The following is a 23,381-nucleotide window of genomic DNA, read 5'->3' on the forward strand; positions in this document are numbered from 1 at the left end:
GCCTATTTCTTAATCTTATAAAAGATCCCACACTGAACATGCTCTTAGGTAAACCTTTGTGTACATAGGTTTATTATCCTTATGATACCTTTTTAGTAGTAGAATTGTTGGAGTAAAGAGCCTGCATGATTATAATAACTTTACTTATAATAGTAGCACCTTTTAAATAAAGCTGATAAAAAGGAACTTTTATGGTGGGAGGCTTCTTTAGAAAAAGCAAAACAAAAACAAAAACATAAAGAAAAGGAAAGAAAAGTCTATGTTTTAAGCTATGCATCAAAGCAGTGCCATTTAAAATCATAGCGCATTAACTGAGGTACTTCAATTGACCAGCCCAACTAAATAGAGACAAATGTGCAAGAAAAAATTATTAATAGTCCCATCTGTTCAACACAACCAGACATTGCACTTGCTCTCTTCATCTATTCATTCAAGAAATAGTCACTGAATCCCTACTGTGTCCCCCATGGATCTAGGGGCTGGGACACAGAAAGGGAGGTAAGACGTGGTGTCCACCTTGGAGGCACTCATCATCCAGTGGCCAAAGAGACCTGTAAATAACTCACTGTAACACAGTGTGGTGGTAACTGCTGCAGCAGAGAGAGGAAAACAGCCTTGTGGGAAGAGAGAACCTGGAGCAGTTTCAACCTGTGCATGTAAACTCCATTCTTCTCTCTTGTTCCCTTCTCTTCCCTTAGAAAGCACCAATTGAAATGGAATATACCTTGAAAAATCAGAGTTCTGGAGAATCAGAGAAGGGAGAGAAAGCTCCATGGAATCCATGAGCACTGAAGAAGGTAGGTCAGGCAGCATCTGGAGGAGGGCACTCTGGAGACAACACTGTGAGCACTGGTACAGACATGGAAAGAAAAGCAAATGTTCAGGGGACAGATTGCTTGAAACACAAGGTTTGGGTATGAAACAAAAGGTTTGGATATGCCAAGATGACTGAAAAGAGGTGCTGTCTTGGATTGCTGTTAATAACAAGACAAGGCATTTGTGTGTTTCTCCATAACTAAAAAGGGCTTCCTTGGTGGCTCAGACAGTAAAGAATCTGCCTGCAATGCAGGAGACCCAGGTTCCATCCCTGGGTCAAGAAGATCTCCTGGAGAAGGGCATGGCAACCCACTCTCGTATTCTTGCTTGGAGAATTCCATGGACAGAGCAGCCTGGCGGGCTACAATCCATGGGTTTGCAAAGAGTCAGATATGACTGAGTGACTAACACACACACCATAGCTAAAAAAAGAAGTGTTGTATTAGTTACCTATTCCTGCTGTATTGTTACCTATACCAAAAAATTACTTGGCGGCTTAAAACAACCCAAATTTATTATCATACAACTCTCTAGAGCAGAAATCTGACATGAGTGTTATTACACTAAAATCAATGTGTCTTCAAAGCTGACTTCCTTTTTGGAGACTCTCAGGGAGAATCTGTCTCCTTGCCCCATGTCTCAGCTTCTGCATTCCTTGCCATGGGACCCCTTCTTCTTCCTTCAAGGCTAGCAACAGCTGGTCAAGTCCTTCTCACACTGCATCACTCTTGACCTCCTCTCCTGCCTCTCACTTCTACTTTCATGGACCCTTCTAAAGGCCCACCTTTGCAACCAGGACAATTTCTCATCTCAAGATCCTTAACTTACACTTGATTTGGTCCAATAGGAAGAGGAGGAAAGAATAGTTGCCTGTGGCAGAGTAAGGAGAGACTCCCTAGGAAATGGGAAGAGATTGACTAGAAACTGGGGAGAAGGGGAGGGAGGTAGAGTTGTCAGAGATGAATCAGGCTTTGCACTCCCATGAGTGTGAGGATCATGGTGTCATTCATCAGGAATATTTGGTTTAGGGAAGTGACACAGTGATAAATTTAAGTTTGGATCTTTAGAGAAATAACTGACAACTTTTCCACTTTCAAATTTTGAATGGGGGATATATGATCAATAAATATTCAAGACATACAAGCCAGGGAGAGAAATCATGGGTGGGAACGACTGAGAGTGAGACCTGTTGAGATAGACACAGGGCACAAAGAAGGTAGAGAAGAGACACCTAGGTGGGGGAGAGACTGAGATGGGAAGAGAGAGATTCAAGTGAGAGAAAGTGTACAAGTAAGATGGGGAAGGAATACCATTAAGACGGGCCAGGTTGGCAAAAGGAGGAAGTAAGAGGCAGGAGTATCAACAGAGAGAATCTTAGAAAGGGACCAGCTCAAAGGTTTCTGGCATGAATTTGTTGGTCAATTTAAATTTCCCGTTCACTTGGGTTGTGCTCACAATTGTAAGTTAATAATTTTTCAGATTGTCTGGAAAGATTTATTTGCTTTCGGAGGTTAATTACTATCACAGCTCCTCTGTTTTGTTAAGCTTCCCCGAAGACTCTGTGGTCCAGGAAGTGGGGGTGGGGTGGGGTGAATTATCTTCCCAACAGGCCCTTTGCCACTTCCCTCCCTCGACCCTCCCCCGCTCCCACCCCACTCCCACTCCCCCCAACCTGTCTCACTAAAGGAAGACTTTCCTCTTCCCTTCCCTACATGACTTATTCTTGAAATGGTTTGTCTCTGGTATTGGAGGCCTTGGAAAGACGAGTTGAGGAAAAATGTTTCTCATTCTGTCACGATTCCTCACAGGTGTTACACACAGGCAGGAGCTCTGGTAAGTCCCAACACAGCTGGGAGTCTACGGTCCCCATTTTACTCACAGGAGCCCAGGAGCTAAGTCTTTTGTCTAACCCCTCGCTCAAGGTCACAAACTGATAAAGCCAGAATAGGCTTCCTCCAGATTATGGAAGCAAAACGAGTGTTGGCAGGATCACTTGGGAAGACCAGTCAGTTGAAATACTGACCGGAAAACTTGGACGCCTTATATCTAAGGGACTACGGATCTCACGCTGAACCCTGCTCACAAGCTAACCATGCCCTGGCGGAGTCAGAGGCTGAGAAGGAAGTAGACTGTAGATTTCCCCTGGCACGGACACCGCAGGCGCCTACCCTTTTCACGTTTATTATCTTTCGCTAGAGGAGTGGGTACTCAGAGAGGTTAATCAACTTGCCCAAGGTCACCCAGGAGCCAGCAGTGAGCCCAGGACTACCTTCCTCGGTTGGGCAGCGGTCTCCAGGCGAGGCGCCCGCTGGCCCGTCCTCGAGGAGTGAGGTCCCTCTGGCCCCCGCCGCGCCCACTCCCGTGCGCACCCGGCCGCGCCCCCGCCATCCCTGGCCTCCGGAGGGGGCGGTCGCGGGGAGGATGCGGGCTGGGGGCCGCTGAGCCCGCGGAGCCACCGTCGGTCAGCCGAGAGGGGGACGATGCTCGGCGCGCTCAGGTGAGCCGGGGCTGGGGGCTCTCCGCCGCAGCCCCAGGCGGGCCCGCGCCTCTCGCTCGCCGGCCTCCCAGCGCGGGGGCTGGAGCCCGCACTCGAGGGGGCGGCGGGGAGGGCGCAGGCAGCGGCTGGGAGCGCGGCGGCGGCAGAAGCTCGGCTCCGCGGCGAGGGGTGGCCGTTCCCGTCCGCCGGGGCGCCTCGCTCCCTAGCCTCAGCCGAGGGTAGGTGCGGCCAGGGCGCCCGGGTCACAACCCCGCGAGCCCAAGCGTGCGCGGGGACGTGGCGGCGCGGCGGGGACGGGCTGGGGGCTCTGGATTCCTGGGACCCGGCTTTAGCTCAGGGATGGGCTGCGTGGCGACTCAGACTGTAGGTGGGCTGGCTGGTTGTGTAGTACACGCCTTCAGCATGGGACCACTAGGGTTGGGGCTCATGCCCTGCACTTGGGTACGTAAGTACTTGTGAAACTGCTTCTGTGTTTGCTGACTCTGTGAGGTAGTATAACGTGTGCGTGTGTGTGTGTATGTATGTGTGTGTGAGAGAGAGAGAGACATAGGCTGTGCGTCCATAACCGTGTGTGTGTGTGACAGGGTACATGTGTGGACAGTATGGATGATCCTGGATGTATAACGGAGAGAGTGGACTCTGGCTAACTCTCTCTGTGCATAACAAGATACGCATATCCAGCGTGTATAACTGGCTGTGTGGCTGTGTGTGTGAGTGACCGTGAGTGTGTGGGCACGCGGTACTGCATGAAGTATTGGTGGTGGCTGCCAGGGCTAGCTTCCTGCAGTTGTCTCTCACAGAATCCCAACCCCAGTTTAAGATGCCTTTCAGTTCAGCTTGCTCCCCAGTGTCTGGCGCTGTGCTGTTAGTCCCCTTTGGAAGAAGTGGCTGTTGATACAGGGAAGTGGTGGCTGGCAGAGGTGGAGAAGTCGTGGCATGAACTCATGTTCCTAGAGTTCAACGTTGAGAAAACATTGGCTTGGCTACCTATTGATTCGTTAAAATGGATAAAAAATGTTTAAGATACAGGTTCAGCATGACCCAAACAGTGGCTTTTGATGGAAAGACCCTTAGGCTAGTTTGCTCTTCTTGTCTTAATATTACTGCGATGGAGTCCATGGGTCAGAAAGCTGTGGGTGACCCTGAGGGTGATGGATGATGTTTGCCTAGGCCCCTGTGTGGAACCCCGGCCTCACTGATGAGGGAGGAGAGGTTGCTATGTGCCACTGGTGAGCCCAGGTGATGAAGGGAAAGGACACTGATGATGGACGCAGTGCCCTAGAAACAAGGAGTAAGTCAGGACATGGGGTGAGACTCGTGGAGTTCTGAGGAGCAGCTCTCTCCAGTAAGAAATGATGAGTGTGGAAAAAAATTAGTAAAAAGTATTTGCATCATTCTCACGTCATTTTTCTGTCTTATGTATATTTTTTCCATACCACCCTTACCCTGAACTCACTCCTGTGTCTGTATCATTTTCCACCTTGGAAATGTCTTCATTATAATTATTATTGTACAGCTGAGTGGGCCATCACTTAAACTCCAGGAGAGCTGTAGCACATTAGACAAGCGGGGGCATCAGGGAGTGTTCGGTTCAGCCCAGTTCAGCCCAGTTCAGCCCAGTTCAGTTGCTGAGGCCCAGAGGACAGTGATGCTCTTGGTTCCTCTCAGTTATCTGGATTTTGCTCCTGATGCTGCTCCTTCTAGGCGCCACGATGGCCTTGCAACCACCAAATTGAATACGCCTTCTTCCATTTGAGTTCTTCCAAATCTCCCTGACACTGTTCATCCCCTCATCTCTTTCTTTAGCTTCACAGACTGAAGAACAGCACCCGAAACACAGTGTAAGCAACCTGCTACCCAGACCTCTTCCTGACTTTCCTGTCTTTTATTGAACCATCACCATCCTCCAAGTCACTGTGGCTGGAACCGAAGTCACTTCTTTATTTCTCCTCTTCATCAGTAGCAGCCATTGCTTAATTAATAAGCAGGTCTTATTCATTTTTCCTCAATACCTATTGAAGCTATTTTTTTTGTTTTGTTTTGTTTTGTTTTTTAATCTCACTGCCAGCACCTAATCAGGTGAAACCCATATTCAGGGATTTCCAGAGATAGAGACCGATACTGTAATCATTGAAAAAACGCAAAATAAATGCATGTAGAGGAGTCCCTTGATATTATCAGTGACTAATAAATAAATTCTTTGGAAGAATCTGGACCTTCTGATGATTATAGTATTATGTGATCAGATCAAATCTCTTGGTTTTTTAAAATCTCACTTTCTTTATCTATGAAATGGTAGATTTCAAGTAGAATTTATTTGTTAAATCATATCTAAGGTTTTCCCCAGCTAATCATATCTAAGGTTTTCCCCAGCTAATCATATCTAAGGTTTTCCCCAGCTCTAAAATTCTCTGCTTATCATTGATGTTCTTTGTTTTTGTGAGAAACTTTTAATGCTTTATGGTTACCTTCCAGTATCCAACCATCATTTTTTTTTTTTTTTAATAGAATTCAGCTTATCTTCAGGGAAAGGAACTAGGCAAAGAGAAAAGGGTGGAAATGCACTGTTGCCTTTGTTTTGTGGTTCAGAGTCCACAGCACACATCAAGTCTCAGAGTTGAAAAGGTCTTCTAGGTAACTATTCCTGCCTCCCATCAAGTGTCAGAATCTTCCATACTATTGCCCATTTGAAAATTTTTAAAAAGTGCCAAGTCTTACTAAGATGACATCAAACAACATTGTAATTCAGGGTTTCTCAAACCTCTTGTACTGTTAATGTTCTGGGTTAGATAATTTTTGTCGTGTGGGACTAGCTTGTCCATAGTAGGATATTTAGCAATATCTCTGCTATTATTAGATTCCAGTAGCAACTCCCTGTTGTGACAACCAAAAACATCTACAGATATTACTAGTACCTCCTTTGGGGACAAAGTCCCCCCTCCAACACCTACTGAGAATGATTGTTGTAATTCAAACACAAGTCTTGGGACCTTGAACAGAAAGACCTTACAACAAAGTATGTTAATAGACAGAGGAATGCTGTGTTGTTAGCTGCTTTCCTACCCGCTTCCAACTTAGCCACCATCACACGTTTACCTTTATGCCTCCTGGTTTCTCACTGCCTTGTTGCTATGTCTGGAAATGCTCAAGATGCTGCTAAAGGCTGAGAAACGTTTTAGAGACAACATAGTAATAATCCTAATAGCTCACATTAATCCAGCCCTTATTATGTGCCAGACACAGCTCTAAATGCTTTACATGGATAATCTCATTTAATCTGCATTAAGAATCCTTTAAAAGAGATACTTTATTTCCTCCATCTTAGAGATGCTGCTGCTAAGTCACTTTAGTCGTGTCTGACTCTCTGCGACCCCATAGACGGGTAACTCAAATTTAGAGAGATGGAATAGCATCCCCAAGTTCTCTCAGCTGTAAAGCAGTGAACCTGGGGTTGGGCTGTTTGCTCCAGAGTCTTTCTTCTAAACCTCCATATTAAACTGCCTTCTGAGAATGAGATCTTGATGTCACAGGGTAGAAAGGATCTTAAACATGGGGTAGTTCAATTGTAGAATCAACTGATTCTAGGTAAGTTAGAGATTGTGAGGTAGATATTTGTGTTCAGCTGATGTATTGTGACTTCTTCCCTGTTTTGTCTTCTGTCTCTGTAATTGAGGTTATTTAGAAATATCTCTAAGGCATATGCAGAGTGAGAGAGGTGGTGGCGGCCTTGGTTAAATTAGGGGAGAAGGGCTCAGAGAAAAGGAAGAATGGCAGGAGGAAGCAAACAATGGACGAAACATTTTTCCCATTAAGTCCTTACTATTATCTAAACTTTAAGTATCTATGTTATCACCCAAATAAAGTCACCATACTTTTATCAGTTCCCTCCTTCTGTATTCTTCTTGGCCTGCCCTTTCATTCGTCCATTCTGCTTGCTGTTTTTATACTATGGGGCATTAGAAAGTGGTATACATTTGGACAGATGGAAATATAAATGTGATATAAATAGCTACTAAACAGGCTTATCAATAGGGCTAACCTTAAATACAGTCAGAGTAAGAAGGACTACTTTACCAATTACCAATTACTTTACTTTACCAATTGAAGATCCAAGGCAAGTCCTATATCAGTACACAGATTGCTGGTCCCTGCTCTGAGAGTTTCTGATTCAGTGTTTCTGGGCTAGGGTCTGAGGATGTGCATTTCTTACAGGTTCCCAGAAGATGCTGATGCTGCTAGTCCAAGGACCACAATTTGGGAATAACATACTTAAGACCTAATAACCAAATAAAGCTCACGACCCACCTACCTGAGACTTTTTAAACAAAAAGTTATCTTATTTTTAAGACAACTAAATATTTGGATTTATGAGAATCAACACAGCAAGATTAAAAGAACAATAGTTGCTAGGGACTAATTGACATCTCTCACTTAGCCTTTCATTTTGAATTTCAGAAAAACCTTTTGTTTTTTTTCAGCTATGGTATTTCTGGGTTAATATTTCTGATCTTAGATCTTTTCTTGTTCCCTCCTTCCACCTATTGCTCAATTTGGGTGACAGAAATCTTCATTATTCACAGGATAATCCAAATAAAAAGTACTTTAAAATCTTATCTATTGCCAGATAAATTCTGACCAGTCCTTCTGAGATTAAGAAAGATGTTACCTCTGCATCCAGCTTTTGTTTCCTGTTGCTTTATACTTCTTTTCCCTTTTAAATCAGTACCAGCCCACTGAAGAAACCCAACAGAAATTCAAGTCAAAACAGTAATAGGTAACTGATTAATTTGTTTTAAATTTCAGAAAACTTTCTTTAAAATCAAATTTCAAACTCAGTCAACCTCTTCCTTCTTCTTGACTGCAAGCATGTGTTTCTTTTTGCAGGACCACACATCCTCCACCTAAACAAGGTGTCTCCAAATACTTAGAAAGATTCAGTGATTCTGAAGCTCAGATGCAATTTAAATAATGTTTATTGAATATTTACTCTGTGCTGTGGAGTTGTTACACCTATTATTTTTTATTTTTCCATCAGTCACAGAGAGATGAGGTTTGTTTGTGTAGAGACGAGGAAAACAAAGCCTGGAAATTTAAACTCTCGTAATATTAGAAAGCTAATTGTCTTAGTAAATATATATAATTTTCTCGTATATAATAAAGGCCACATTAGTTTGCTTAAACAAAAAGTGAAATTTATTGGAAGGATAATGAGGCTTCTTGTAGATCAAGGCACTAGACCCCGGGAAAGATGGGAACAAGGTCACCTCCAGAGAACTCAGTTCCAGGCGTTCACAGTCTTTTCCCCATTCTTCTTCAGTTAATGTGACATATTCCCGCGATTGTGTCTCTTGGTTCAAATTCTCAAGAGAAAGGATCTGATGGCCCAAGGTTATAGCAGAAAAGTGGTTGCCAGGGCTCACTCTTGTACTATGGTAGGTATTCCTAGTAAAAGTGATCTAGAAGATGCTTGAGTGAATATCTCCTGTTGTCACATAATTAGTTGGCAGAGACTGGATTTGAGCTCTGGTCTGACTCTAAATCCGATGCATTTCTCCTACCAAAGGGATAGTTGAGAGAGAAGCACGTTAATTTGGCATGTAGTAATGGCCACTTGCCTTTATTTTCAAGGTTCGCCCATGTTAGACCTTCCCTGTGTAGGGTCTTACAGCTTTCATTTGTGCATGCCTCCTGGGCTTCCCTGGGTGGCTCAGATGGTAAAGAATCTGCCTGCAATGCAGGAGACCTGGGTTCAATCCCTAGGTTGGGAAGATCTCCTGGAGAAGGGAATGACTACCCACTCTAGTATTCTTGCAAAATTCCATGGACAGAGGAGTCTGACGGGCTACAGTCCATGGACTCACTAAGAGTTGGACATGAGTGAGCAACTTACGCTTTCCCTCTGTCTCTACCCTGGTTTCTGATACTTCTGTGACTGCATCCTGGCTCCTCTCTATCCATCCGATTTCTGTACCATGTGGCCTGCTTTCTTATCCTGCTGAGGCATGTCGTGTCTCTGGCTCACCTAGAACAGCTCTAGCTCACAGATTGTACAAGCTGAAGGAATCTATCGTCTTGTCCCATCTTCTACCTGTATAGCAAATCATTTCTAAAGTATGCCAGGCACTTACCACGAGCATTGCTGAGAGCTCTATATCTCATTCAACTCTTCTAACAACCCTTTTGGGGGGTTTAGGTTTATTTCCCAATATTTTATTGTAAAAAAATATTTAAGAGAAAAGTTGAAAGACTTGTATAGTGAATACAAAATACTTACCAAGTAGGTTCTGTAATAATATTTTACTAACTCCTTTTTAAAAACTATCATATTTCTATCTTCACTCCTCTATCCATTCAGCAATTAATTTTTTTTGATAATTTCAAAGTAAGCTGTTGTTTCTAATTCTCATTTTTATCACGGGGAAACTGAGACCAAGACAGGTGACAGGCCTTACCCGAGGTCATTCATGAGGAGGCAGTCGATTATCACTGGAGCTCTGACTCCCCCAAGCCATTTTCTTAACCACCAAGCAGTATTGTTTCTCCTGGAAGGGCAGAAAGAAAGACTCACTCAAGGTTGCTTAGTGTCAGGGCAATGACTAGCACCAGGTCATCTGATTCTCAAGCTCCCAAAATTTCCATTGCATTGAACCATGATAAACAGTCTACTTTCCACATAGAAGCAGGGTTTCTTCTGCTCCACAAATATCTGCAGATCTGGTGCTTTATAACCTACAAAATCTCTGGAAAAATCTGATTTTTGACACAGGTGATTTTTGCAGAACTAATACACTTTTTCTTCCTTCTCAACATTTTAAAATAATTTGTGGAAACAACAGGCTGGGAAATTATCATTTTAGATAACTTGTTACAGTGTTCAGAGGACTTTCACATATGTTATCTTATTTGAACTTCATGAGTAATAGCAGACCTACAAGACAGGTGGGCTGGATATCTAAACTACCTTGAACAGCTGGAGACCTGGGGATTATGGAAGCAAAATGAGGAACTTAGTGTCACATACTGCTATGAGCAAAGTTGGACTTTGTTTTAAAAAAAGTTTTCTCTTCAAGTGTCAGTAGACTTTCTTGTAGGTTTTAATGAGCTACACAAATAATTAATTAATAAAACTGAGCTGCAAAAGTTGAGGCGGGGAACTATTGAGGTCTAGATCATTCATGGGATAACTTAATGGTTGAAAGGTCTGGGCTATGGTGTGGCCTTGGATAATATCTTCTTTCTATTCCTCAGTTTTCTCATCTGTGAAATAGGATAATTGTAGTAGCATCCTTTGTAGCATAATGTGAAGATGAAATGAGGTAATGCATGTGAAGAATTTGGTCCTTAGTATGTGTTAAAAAGTATCAGTTATAGAAACATTATTCTTCTCCTGCTTCTTACCCTAGAAGTCTTATCTGTGTTAAGTGGGCCCCCTTAAAATCTACAGTTTAATTTTACATTTTCCAAGAGGTTTGTTTGCAAACTACTGGTAGAAAACTGTGGGCAGCAGCCTTTTGGGAGGTAACATCTTATCAGTCCAGTAAAGATGCAGATTCTGCTCAAGAATTTACATCTAAGCTCTAAATAGCACATGTCCTCTGAGATTGCACTGGTGTGCTTAATTGTATATGCTAATCAGCACATGATATCTGGAGTAGAGAGTTCTGTATATACTGTTCTCTACTCCAAGAGGTTTAGAAGAATTAGAAAAGAGTGGGGACAGAAGAGATAAACATGCTGGCAGAGATCTTTCTTTCGGTATGCGTGTAGCAAATACTGTAATCTTGGTTTCTCAGCTGATGAGGTATTTAAACAGATATAGGAAAACAATGAAAGAGGATTTCAGAAGAGTGTGCTCACCTGGTGGATTGCAATCCAACCTTGATGTGTTTTCCAAACTGCTCTCCATGAATCATCTGCACCAGAATCACTGAGACATTTGTTAAAATGCAGATTCCTGGACCTACTGATTCAGAAATGCTTTGAATGAGGCACCCAAACCTTCAGTTTTGCAAGTGATTTTAAGTAATCTACTGTTTGAGAACCACTACTGTCAGCAACATAATACTGCAAGATCTAAAACACTAATTTGGAAGCTTAATTTTGATGGAATGCAAATTTTAGCTTGACCTGCTCCCAATTCTAGGCCTCTGAAATCAATGGTGACAAAACCCTTTGGGCATTTCCAGGCTCAGGTTTCAGGGGTCTATTTTATAGAGAAGAGGAATAATTTCTGTAACCATATCCCAAAGTAGGGAAGATCAGCCCCCAGATGCTTAGCTGCCTTTGTGGAGAAGCAGAGTATGAAGCATTCAGACTCCAATGACTGAGGAACTGCCAAACTGGAGACCAGCCTTGCTACAGTAGCTGGCTAACATTATATTGTGAAATCTCTGGGCACCTGCTTTTTAAGTATTCATTTTTACTTATTTTTTGCAGTAACTTTGTTATATCGGTATTACCCTTGCCCCTATTATACAGATGAAGTCACTGAAGCTAAAGAAAGTAAGCAATTTGTCAAAGGTGTAGTGGTAATTGATGCCTTGAGTCAGGGGCTTGCAAACTATGTGACTGGCTGCCTGTTTTTGACTGGCCTACAAGTTCAGAATGTTTTTTTACATTTTGTGATTGTTGAAAAAAACCTAAAGAAGAATAATTTTGTGACACATGAAAATTGTTAAAGATTCAAATTCAGTGTCCATAAATAAGTTTTATTGGAAAGCAGTTATGCTCATTTATTTATGTATTGTCTGTGGCAGTTTTTACACTGTAGCACCAGAGTTGAGTAGTTGTGATGATGACCTTATGCTTGAAGAAGCCTAAAATCTTTGCTAAATGGCCCTTTACAGAAAACAAAACAAGCAAACAAGCAAACAAAAAGCTGCCAATTTCTTCTTTGAACTGCAATGCTAGAATTTCCCAAACTTCAGTTATTTGGGAGTAACTACTGTTGTGATTACTGCCACCTTCTCTTGCAAGCATTTAGAACATTATATGCATAGCATTTTCCTTTAGATCAATTAGTTTTCCTTAGATAAATTTATTTTACAGAGAAAGAAAAGTATAAGTGCAAACCAGTATGAGTTGAAAGAAATAGAAGGTAACTGTGAAAAAGACACAAAAAAACACACAAAGCAACATATTAGATTTCAGTTAAATAGTTGGAGCAGATAACTATCAACTCTTCCTCCCATTTTCCTACAGATCCTCTCAACATTTCTGTGTATACCATCCTGACTTACAATGGTGAACCAGCATAATATTTGGAGGGCTGCCCTGGGTCTGCTGAAATCAACCTTTTTTACAAGCACAATGAGATGACGGTGCTTAGGAATCCATGTTCCCCTGTGGATGGCTCTTAAGCAATACCTAATGGCTGTGGGAGTATCAGTATCCCAGTTCCCTCCCCACTTGTTCAGGATAGTTTTGAGGCATATGTTTTATACTGTTTCCCAGAACTTCCCAGTGGGATTAAGCTTCAGTAGCTTAATAAGCTGCCTTTCATCCTCTCTCCTATATCATTACTTCCCTGCCAGTGTACCTGCAACTGTCAGATCAACTATGTGCATCTCTTTAACCCTCACTTCAAGATCTGCTTCTTAGGAGGAAGCCAAAAGACAGCAGTGCTTCTAACAAAAGACTGTGAGACGCTGACCTGTTTTTTTTTTTTTAATTATAAAAGAGAGATTACCAAATATGAAGGACTTGACGATAAGCTATCTATGAATCCTTTTCTTCAATGTAAATAACAGTAAATAAAATAGAAAACCAAAAAAAATCACATTTTTTACCACATGATCCAATGGTACTTCTGTCCACCTATTGCCTAATATCATGTGCTTTTTCCAGGAGGTATGAGAACCATACTTGCAAAATCTATGTTCTACCTTAAGGAGTCATCTAAGAACAGTAGAATCAGCAATATCTGGGAACTTGTTAGAAATGCAGTTTGTTCACTCTAAACCTACCGAATCAGAAACTTGAGGCTTGTGCTCAGTCATTGTGTTTTAACAAGCCTTCAGGTGATTCCTGTGCATGCTTAAACATGAGAACCACCACTGTACAGTAAACAGTCTCTTATTTAGTTCTGCTTTCATTGCATTCCTGGATTTCATCAGAATTCAGAATCAACCAAGACTTGCTCTTCCCCTCAAACGTGACTGACAGATGGTTTTCTGGCTTCTGTTGAGCCTCCCACTGAGATGGACCTTGTTGCTTGCCAAAGCATACAGGTCAATAATTGGACAGCTCTGGTGTTAAATGACCCACCTCACAGTGTGGCTCAAACTTCTCTTGAGACTCCCACTGATTCCCCTTTGGCAACTCAAAGACAAGTCTAATTCCTTCTCTAATTATCAAGTGGAAGTTTCACATCATGTCATGCCATTCATTCAAGAAATACTGATCATGCACTTGTAGATCATCCTTGTAGAACCTGTGACTGTGTTGGGAGTGGGACAGTAATCAAGTGATCAGAAAAGTAAATACGTAAATAAATGACCCTTGAATCTTTTTCTTTATGAAATACCCAGATCCACATTTACTGGGATCGGGTTTCTTATAATGTCACTGTCTTCTTCACGTTCTTTTGTGGTGGTAGAGAATATGTGCCTTATAAAAAATATGATTTCTTGAAATGCTTTAGATATACTTCATTCAGTTCTACATGAAATGGACATTCATGTTCCTCCTTTACATTTCCTGTAATTCATTTTTTTCCCCCAAAGATAGAATGAGTATGCCTCTTAAATAGTCTTTCATTGGTTAAGGGCTATTTTCAGTATTAGTTTTTTAATTAAAAGACTAAAGTTTCCAGCTGAGAAATATTTACTTACCTAGGAAGAATATTTTTTTAGTTATTTTGAAAAAAAATTAAAAGCCATTTTTCATGCTAATTGTATATATCAGCATAGTAGTCCCTTAAGTGTAACTGAATTGGCATCTGTGTGGATTTTCAGCTATGGAAATGAGACAGCTTTTTATTTAGACCGAATCTTTCTAGATGACTTAGCACAAATAGCATTTTGACATCCAGTCCTAGAAAGAAACACTTGCAATGAAGGTTCAACTCCTAGAATACAGATATTTTTTTCATGGTTTATACACATTTGTACTTGTGAACTACCATCACTTAGATGTCTCAGTCAGTTCAGTCATTCAGTCATGTCCGACTCTTTGTGACCCCATGGACTGCAGCATACCAGGCTTCCCTGTCCATCACCAACTCCTGGAGCCTACTTAAACTCATGTCCATTGTGTCAGTGATGCCATCCAGCTATCTCATCCTCTGTCATCCCCTTCTCCTCCTGCCTTCAATCTTTCCCAGCATCAGGGTCTCTTCCAGTGAGTCAGTTCTTCACATCAGGTGGCCAAAGTATTGGCGTTTCAGCTTCAGCATCAGTCCTTCCAATGAATATTCAAGACTGATTTCCTTTAGGATGGACTGGTTGGATCTCCTTGCTGTCCAAGGGACTCTCAAGAGTCTTCTCCAACACCACAGTTCAAAAGCATCAATTCTTGGGCTCTCAGCTTTCTCTATAGTCCAACTCTCACATCCATACATGACTACTGGGAAAACCATAGTTTTGACAAGACAGACCTTTGTTGGTAAAGTAATGTCCCTGCTTTTTAATATGCTGTCTAGGTTAGTCATAGCTTTTCTTCCAAGGGGCAAGCATCTAGATAAACAAATAATGTGAATTTTTACTAATTTATAGTGAGATTCTTTTAGAGAGTATGATCAGCTGATTGAAGTAAATTTCTGAGCCAGCATCCTATTGATTCCAAACATTTTCCAGAAAACAAAGTCTTAGTAAGTAGCCAAGGAGAGGACTTTTTTCTTCCATTTAGTGAGAATTTATACAATTTCAGTCTTTCAGATTATCCCTGAGTCTCTTTCACAGTGAAGGTAACTAGGAAATCATGATCACCATGGGATGCAGAAGACTTTGGGGAAAATGCTTGTGTGTTTGATCCTGGTGAGATTGACTGTTTTGGTACATGCAGCTGGTATTGGGTTAGGGTAATGGGGTAATGAGGCTAACAATAAGCATCTGACAGCCAACTCTTAGCAAATATCTGGCTTTAGTTAATTATATATTTCTGTGCTCTTCTTTTAGTCCTACCTGTTCAGAAATGACTGGGATAATGCTCAGGAGATGAAATCTGTTTGAGACAGTATAGGTGAATTGAGCATGCATTTGTTTTAATTGGAAAATTATTAAAACACTTGATCTCTTGCTGGGGTTTTGAGCAGAACTAACATAGAGTATCACAGTGCTACAGTTTTAGCACTGGAAGAAACCTTACCAGTCACCAGTCACCAGAATTATATCCTTCATTTAGATATCCTTAATTACCCATATGCTGCCTAAATACCTCCAATGGCAAGTGACTCACTTTTTCAAAATTTCCTTTAACTTCTAAGAAGTTCTAATTACTTGAAGTTTCTTCCTTTGCTCAGCCTGTCTAGTACTGTCTGGCCCAGTTGATTCTACTGTTGGGAAAATTGAGACCCAGACTGATGAACAAACTTGCTTAGGAATAGGAGCAGTGAGTTAGTAGTGGGTCAGGCTGAGTGATTCCTGGTCTAGTGTTCTTTCCAGCGTGCCAAGCTCCCCCTCTCAATTTGGCAACTAAGATAAATAATGTTTTACTTATTCCTGACACTTGTCCAAAACAAAGGTATTGGAATATGCCCTTTGATGTAGAAATTTAACCCATGGAAGCATACTCTATAAAGAAACGTGGTCAGTCCTCTCACAGTTATGCATGAATATACGCTCATGCAGCCAAAACCAAAGGAAAAAAACCAAAGTGCAACAAAGCAAGCTGAGTTATGACATTGCTCCAAGTTGGCAGATGCTGGCACTGCACCAGCCTACATCGATATTTCACTCCAGTAGGTGAGGACTATTTACAGGTGGGCCCTGTGCTCACACTCCTCATAATAGAGATGCAACTACACGCCTTGTGTTAACCATTAACAACTGTTCCACAGAAGTCTTTCAGAGAATTCTCAGTAAAAGGACACAGGTAAAGATGAGATGTGCTTACCTTCAGGGTTCACCCTTTAGTTATTCACAATTTGTAAGTCAGAAAACTAAGGGTTGGAATCAGCATTTGGTGGCACGAAGAATATCACCTCTTTCTTCTCCTTCTCCTCCCCTTTTAAGGAAAGATAAGTCTCAATGTATACAACAAAGAAAAGAAGCTTCAAGGAATCTGATGAAGTTGCATGGTTCTGTATCTTTACTTTTATGGCAAAGTGTTTTGAATGATTAATGGCTTGAGCTTTTCCTACTGCTGAGATAATACTGAGACCTTCATTTATACCTCAAATGCTAGAAAGGTTTATTTGACTCCCTCTTTCTCTTGTTCCCCAGGACTTGCTCTGCTTTTCTTCCCCTGGTTATGACAATCTAAGACTGTTTCTCCGAAGGAGATGAGGATACAGTATGACTGTCATTAAAACACACACATACACATGCATGTGTGCCACAGACATACACGGTCTAATTGAATTTGAATTAGAAATAAGATAAATAAATAAATTAGAAATTTTAGAAGTGACATAGCTTATATCTGAGCATGGGAGATACTCAGTTGACTGTGCTTTTAATTAACTAGGTAGTATTTTGTTAAGGTGTCAGAAACATAAGTATGTAAAATAAAAGCATGGTTCCTTACACACACCTGTCACTCTGAGTATTCTTCCCAGCAGCTGGTGTCCCTATAATCAGCTCTGATTAGATATTCCTGGTAAGCATGACAAAAAATAGTGGACTGTAATCAATGAATCAATTTAGGATAGGTACTGATCACCATTTTCTCTTTTGTTATTCTTCCTTTATCTCTAACAAAATGCATGTTCTCACTGGTTTGTTAAATGGCAGTCATTTAAAATTTGCTCACTGAGTTTCCATGAGCAAAATATAATAATGTACATTGCTATGTATATACAGTTTTTCTCATGTTGTAACATTTTTCAAATGCAGTTTCAGTGACTCAAGCTAGCTTTTAACTGTTGTTTTTTTTTTTTTTTTAGTTCCAGCTTTTCTTCCCTCTAATCTATATACAAATATAATATTGATTTTCCTGTATATCTCTAAGAATTTTTTTTGTTTCAAATAACACTTGGAACCCAACTCAAATTGGCTTAAACGTGAAAAAAGAGAATTTATTGGCTCAGTATAATTGGGAAGTTCAAGTATAAAACTGTCATAAGACACTGCTAGACCTTAAGTCTCAAATTATTTCATCAGGATATGGCAATCTCTGTGTTACAACTCTGCTTTCCATTGGTATTAACTTCATTCTCAGACAAAATTTCCCCCATAGTGGCATGGTTGGCCACCATCAGCTTTAAATTTAAAGTTTAGCAACACCAGGAGAAAGACAGACTCTTTCTAGCAAATATCTCAGGGCTGGCTTTACAGTCTAGCCAGTGAATTAATGAATCCCTGGGGCCAGAGAATGAACTGTTCTGATTGGCCAGTCCTGGTCAGGTGCTCATCAGTGGGCTTGAGGCAGGGGAGGGGTTCCCAAAAGGAAAATCAAGGCATTATTCTCAGAGAAAGAGGAAATAAATGGTTAGCAGAAAATTAAAGCAACATGTTCCCTTTCATGAGGAGTTTCCCTTTTTAACAGTGGGGGCAACAGTGATAGGATGAAAAGAACTATGCAAGATAAAGCTTGAGTTTCAGAATTCCCAGCCCTGAATGCAATTCCTAGTTTGGTTAAGTACTAGCTATGTGACTTTGGCAAGTCAGTTAACCTCTTTGATTCTTAGTCTCTCCATCTAACAATAAATTCTCAGAGGTTGGAGGAGAAGGAAAAGGACAGCATTTGGCACTTGTTAATACTAATGAGTAAATAAATAAGAGGAACTGATTTTTTATATTTTTAAAAATTATATTTATTCTGGAGTGGTTCATATTCTACCTCCCAGAGGGAAAGTCACAAGCTCTCAAACCTCACTTTCTTCATTTGCAAAACAAAGTAACTACTTAGTTGACTCAAGATATATCTATGAAGGGGATACAGTATGTTAGGCATTTTTATAGGCACTGATGTTATAATAGTGATCAAGATATAACTATGCCCTCTTGAAACTTACATTCTAGTAAGGGAGATAGATCACTAATAAAGAAGCAAAGGAGTATATATAATGTATGTACTAAGAAGAAAAAAAAGAGTGGATTACAGAAATGTTCAGAAAATGAGGTCTGAAATTTTACTTAAGTCATCAGGAAAGTGGCATTTGGGCTGTGTCCCTAGGGAACTAACAGAGTGGTCTACATAGTAGCTTTCCAGGGAGAGGAAACAAGTGAAAAGGCCCTGAGGTGAGAGCCTACATTGATGGTCAATGAGAAAAGCAAAAGCAGTGAGTACAAAGGCAGTGAGTGGATGGGGCATTGGAGAGGAGCTGGGCTCAGACTGTGATAAGCTGGTTGTTCAGTCACTCAGTCATCTCCAACTCTGTGACTCCATAGACTGCAGCACACTAGGCTTTCCCTGTCCTTCACCATCTCCCGGAGCATGCTCAAACTCATGTCCATTGAGTCAGTGTTGCCGTCCAACCATCTCATCCTTTGTTGTCCCCTTCTCCTTCTGCCTTCAATCTTTCTTAGCATCAGGGTCTTTGCTAATGAGTCAGCTCTTCACATCAGTTCACCAAAGTATTGGAGCTTCAGCTTCAGCATCAGTCCTTCCAATGAATATTCAGGACTGATTTCCTTTAGGAATGGCTGGTTTGATCTCCTTGCAGTCTAAGTGATTCTCAAGAGTCTTCTCCAACACCACAGTTCAAAAGCATCAATTCTTTGGTGTTCAGCCTTCTTTATGGTCCAACTCTCACATCCATATATGACTACTGGAAAAGTCATACCTTTGACTATACAGACTTTGTTGGCAAAGTAATGTCTCTGCTTTTTAATATGCTGTCTAGGTTGGTCATAGCTCTTCTTCCAAGGAGCAAACGTCTTTTAATTTCATGGCTGCAGTCACCATCTGCAGTGATTTGGGAGCCCTCCAAAATAAAATCTCTCACTGTTTCCATTGTTTCCCCATCTATTTGCCATGAAGTGATGGGATCGGATGCCATGATCTTAGTTTTTTGAATGTTGAGTTTTAAGCCAACTTTTCACTCTCCTCTTTCACCTTCATCATGAGGCTCTTTAGTTCCTCTTTGCTTTCTGCCATAAGGATGGTATCATCTCCATATCTGAGGTTGTGGATATTTCTCCCAGCAGTCTTGATTCCAGCTTGTGCTTCATCCAGCCCAGCATTTTGCATGATGTACTATGCATATAAGTTAAATAAGCAGGGTGACAATATACAGCCTTGATGTATTCCTTTCCCAATTTGGAGCCAGTCTGTTGTTACATGTCTGGTTCTAACTGTTGCTTCTTGACCAGCATACAGATTTTACAGGAGGCAGGTAAGGTATTCCCATCTCTAAGAATTTTCCACTCTTTGTTGTGATCCATATAGTCAAAGGCTTTAGCATAGTCAATGAAGCAGAAGTAGATGTTTTTCTGGAATTCTCTTGCTTTTTCTATGATCTGACACACGTTGGCAATTTGATCTCTGGTTCCTCTGCCTTTTCTAAATCCAGTTTGAATGTCTGGAAGTTCTCGGTTCACATACTGTTGAAGCCTGGGCTTGGAGAATTTTGAGCATTACTTTGATAGCATATGAAATGAGTGCAATTGTGCAGTAGTTTGAACATTCTTTGGCATTGCTCTTCTTTGGGATTGGAATGAAAAGTGATCTTTTCCAGTCTTGCGACCAATGCTGAGTTTTCCAAATTTGCTGGCCTACTGAGTGCAGCACTTTCATAGCATCATCTTTTAGGATTTGAAATAGCTCAGCTGGAATTCCATCACCTCCACTAGCTTTGTTTGTAATGATGCTTCCTAAGGCCCACGTGACTTCACACTCCTAGATGTCTGGCTCTAGGTGAGTGACCGATCACACCATCATGTTTATCTGGGTCATTAAGATCTTTTTTGTGTAGTTCTTCTGTGTATTCTTGCCACCTTTTCTTAATATCTTTTGCTTCTATTAGGTCCATACCATTTCTGTCCTTTATTGTGCCCATCTTTGCATGAAACGTTCCCTTGATATCTCTAACTTTCTTGAAGTGATCTCTAGTCTTTCCATTCTATTGTTTTCCTCTATTTCTTTGCATTGTTCACTTAGGAAGGCTTTCTTATCTTTCCTTGCTATTCTTTGAAACTCTGCATTCAGATGGGTATAACAATCCTTTTCCCCTTTGCCCTTTACTTCTCTTCTTTTTTAAAATTTTTAGAAATTTATTCATTTTTTAATTGAAGGATAGTTGTTTTACAGAATTTTGTTGTTTTCTGTCTTTTTTCAGCTATTTGTAAGGCCTCCTCAGACAGCCATTTTACCTTTTGCATTTCTTTTTCTTGGAGATAGTTTTGATCACTGCCTCCTGTCCAAGGTTATGAGCCTCCATCCATAGTTCTTCAGGCACTCTGTCTATCATATCTAGTCCCTTGAATCTGTCACTTCCAATGTATAATAGTAAGGGATTTGATTTAGATCTTACCTTAATGGCCTCACGGTTTTCCCTACTTTATTCAATTTAAGTCTGAATTTTGCAATACAGAGTTCATGATCTGAGCCACAGTCAGCTCCTAGTCTTGTTTTTCCTGACTGTATAGTGCTTCTCCATCTTCAACTGCAAAAAATATAATCAATCTGATTTCTGTATTGACCACCTCGTGATGTCCATGTATAGGGGTCGTCTCTTGTGTTGTTGGATGAGGGTGTTTTCTATGACCAGTGCGTTCTCTTGGCAAAACTCTGTTAGCCTTTGCGCTGCTTCATTTTTATTCCAGGGTCAAACTTACTCTGGTTATCTCTTGACTTCCTACTTTTGCATTCCAGTCCCCTATGATAAAAAAGACATCTTTTTTTTGCTGTTAGTTCTAGAAGGTCTTGTAGGTCTTTATAGAACCATTCAACTTCAGTTTCTTCAGCATTAGTGGTTTAGGACATAGACTTGGACTACTGTGATATTGAATAGTTTGCCTTGGAAATGGACAGAGATCATTCTGTCGCTTTTGAGATTGGACCCAAGTATTGCATTTCTTGTACTCTTTTGCTGACTATGAGAGCTTCTCCATTTCTTCTAAGGGATTCTTTCCCACAGTAGTATAAATAATGGTCATCTGAATTAAATTTGCCCATTCCAGTCCATTTTAGTTCACAGATACCTAAAATGTCAATGTTCATTCTTACCATTTCCTGTTTGACCACTTCCAATTTACCTTGTTTTATGGAGCTAACATTTCAGGTTCCTATGCAGTATTGTTCTTTACAGCATCAGACTTTACTTTCACCACCAGACACATCCACCACTGGGAGTTGTTTCCGCTTTGGCTCAGCCTCTTCATTCCTTCTGGAGCTATTTCTCTGTTGTTCTCCAGTAGCTTATTATGCACCTACCGACCTGGGGAGTTCATCTTTCAGTGTCATATCCTTTTGCCTTTTCATAATGTTCATGGGGTTCTCAAGGCAAGAATGCTGCAGTGGTTTGCCATTCCCTTTTCCAGTGGGCCATGTTTTGTCAGAACTCTCCACCATAACCTGTCCATCTTGGGTGACCCTATCTGACATGGTTCATAGTTTATTGAGTTAGACAAAGTTGTGACCCATGTAATGAGTTTGAATTTTACCTATTAAGCAAAATCCAAACTGATAAGGGGTTTAAACTTTATTCTAAGTGTGGCAGTAAGCCACTAGTATTTTATATAGGCAAGAAATGATCTGACTTCCATTTCAAAAATGCTACTGTGGGGAGAAGAGATGATTGTGGAGCCAGCAGGAGACCAGTTACAAAAGTTAGGAGAGTGGTTAGGACACCAGGTGGGAAAGGAGATGGTGGCTTGGATCAGGTGTGGTTTTGAAGGTAATGAAAGAAAAATTCAGATTGAGGAATCATTTTCAAAGTAGAGGAGGGCGTTTCCTAATAGTTTGGTTATAGGGTGTGGAAAAAAAAGTGTTACTGGATAAATGGTGGAGTTATTTACTGTGATGGAGGATGCTAGGGGAGGAGCATCTCGTTGTGCTGGAGGGGAAATGAGTTTAGTTTGAAATTCTTTTTAATCATCCAAGTTGAGATGTCAGGTAGGTGATACGAGTCTGGGAAGGGCCTGGGATGAAGCTATAACTTTGAGATTCTTTAGCAAATAGACTGTATTTTAAGACATAGGGATGAATGGTAATCTGTTATTTTTTGCTCTTCAAAAACATCAGTTATTTGTATGATCTGCATTAGGACTAACTACTATAAATAGGTTACTGTATTGCTATGATTAAAATAGTATGAGTATTTTCAGTTTTTTAAGCTCTTTTTGAAGTGGGTGGCTTATCCATGGTGGCTCAGACGGTAAAAGCGTCTGCCTGCAATGTGGGAGACCTGGGTTCAATCCCTGAGTCGGGAAGATCCCCTGGAGAAAGAAATGGAAACCCACTCCAGTATTGTTGCCTGGAGAATCCCATGGATGGAGGAGCCTGATGGGTTACAGTCCATGGGGTTGCAAAGAGTCAGACATGACTGAGCGACTTCACTTTCTTTCTTTGAAGTGGGTAATCATATCCCTTTGGCAATCTAGTAAACTCTTGATCATTGTCTGCCTAGAAAAAAATAGATGTGTACACATATCATTTCACTTCAGGAATGATTCTAGATAGACTTGTACAAAGGGTGGAATCCCACTACTTCAGTGCTTAGGGCTTTGTACTTATGTATTTCAAATAAAAGATTATTCCAGATTCAGAATGTAAAAGAGATAGAGGTAGACAGAGGTGTTTTGCTTGAGGTCAGAGTAGGGAATTGAGCCCTGTAGGCTCAGCCTTCCTCACACCTGTCATAGATGCACAAATGCACATGGGTGCCCATGTTAATCTTACAGGTTTTAAAGAATAAAAACACACAGAAAAAAACACACAGAAATCTATGTCCTTTCCAGCTCTGGTGGCCTGTCATTTTTTTCCTGGCTGCCAGACATATGTGTTTGGTTCATGCTGACCAAGG

General features: G+C 41.0%; 1 protein-coding gene across 13 annotated transcripts in view; it reads left to right on the forward strand.

The window, feature by feature from the left end:
- The first annotated feature begins 713 nt into the window (after positions 1–713).
- Positions 714–23,381, forward strand: part of HTR4 (5-hydroxytryptamine receptor 4) — a 184,035-nt gene continuing 161,367 nt past the window's right edge. For 9 of the 13 annotated variants that reach the window (XM_043465038.1, XM_043465031.1, XM_043465042.1 and 6 more), the window contains exon 1: positions 2,855–3,313. The gene's annotated coding sequence lies outside the window, so the exon portion shown is untranslated. Of the gene's footprint in view, positions 798–2,854; positions 3,314–3,434; positions 3,532–3,626; positions 3,755–23,381 lie in introns of those variants that run through there. The other 4 variants (XM_043465033.1, XM_043465041.1, XM_043465035.1 and 1 more) reach the window with 4 other exon arrangements.

The sequence above is a fragment of the Cervus canadensis genome, chromosome 4, assembly GCF_019320065.1.
Source record: "Cervus canadensis isolate Bull #8, Minnesota chromosome 4, ASM1932006v1, whole genome shotgun sequence".
Lineage (NCBI taxonomy): Eukaryota > Metazoa > Chordata > Mammalia > Artiodactyla > Cervidae > Cervus > Cervus canadensis.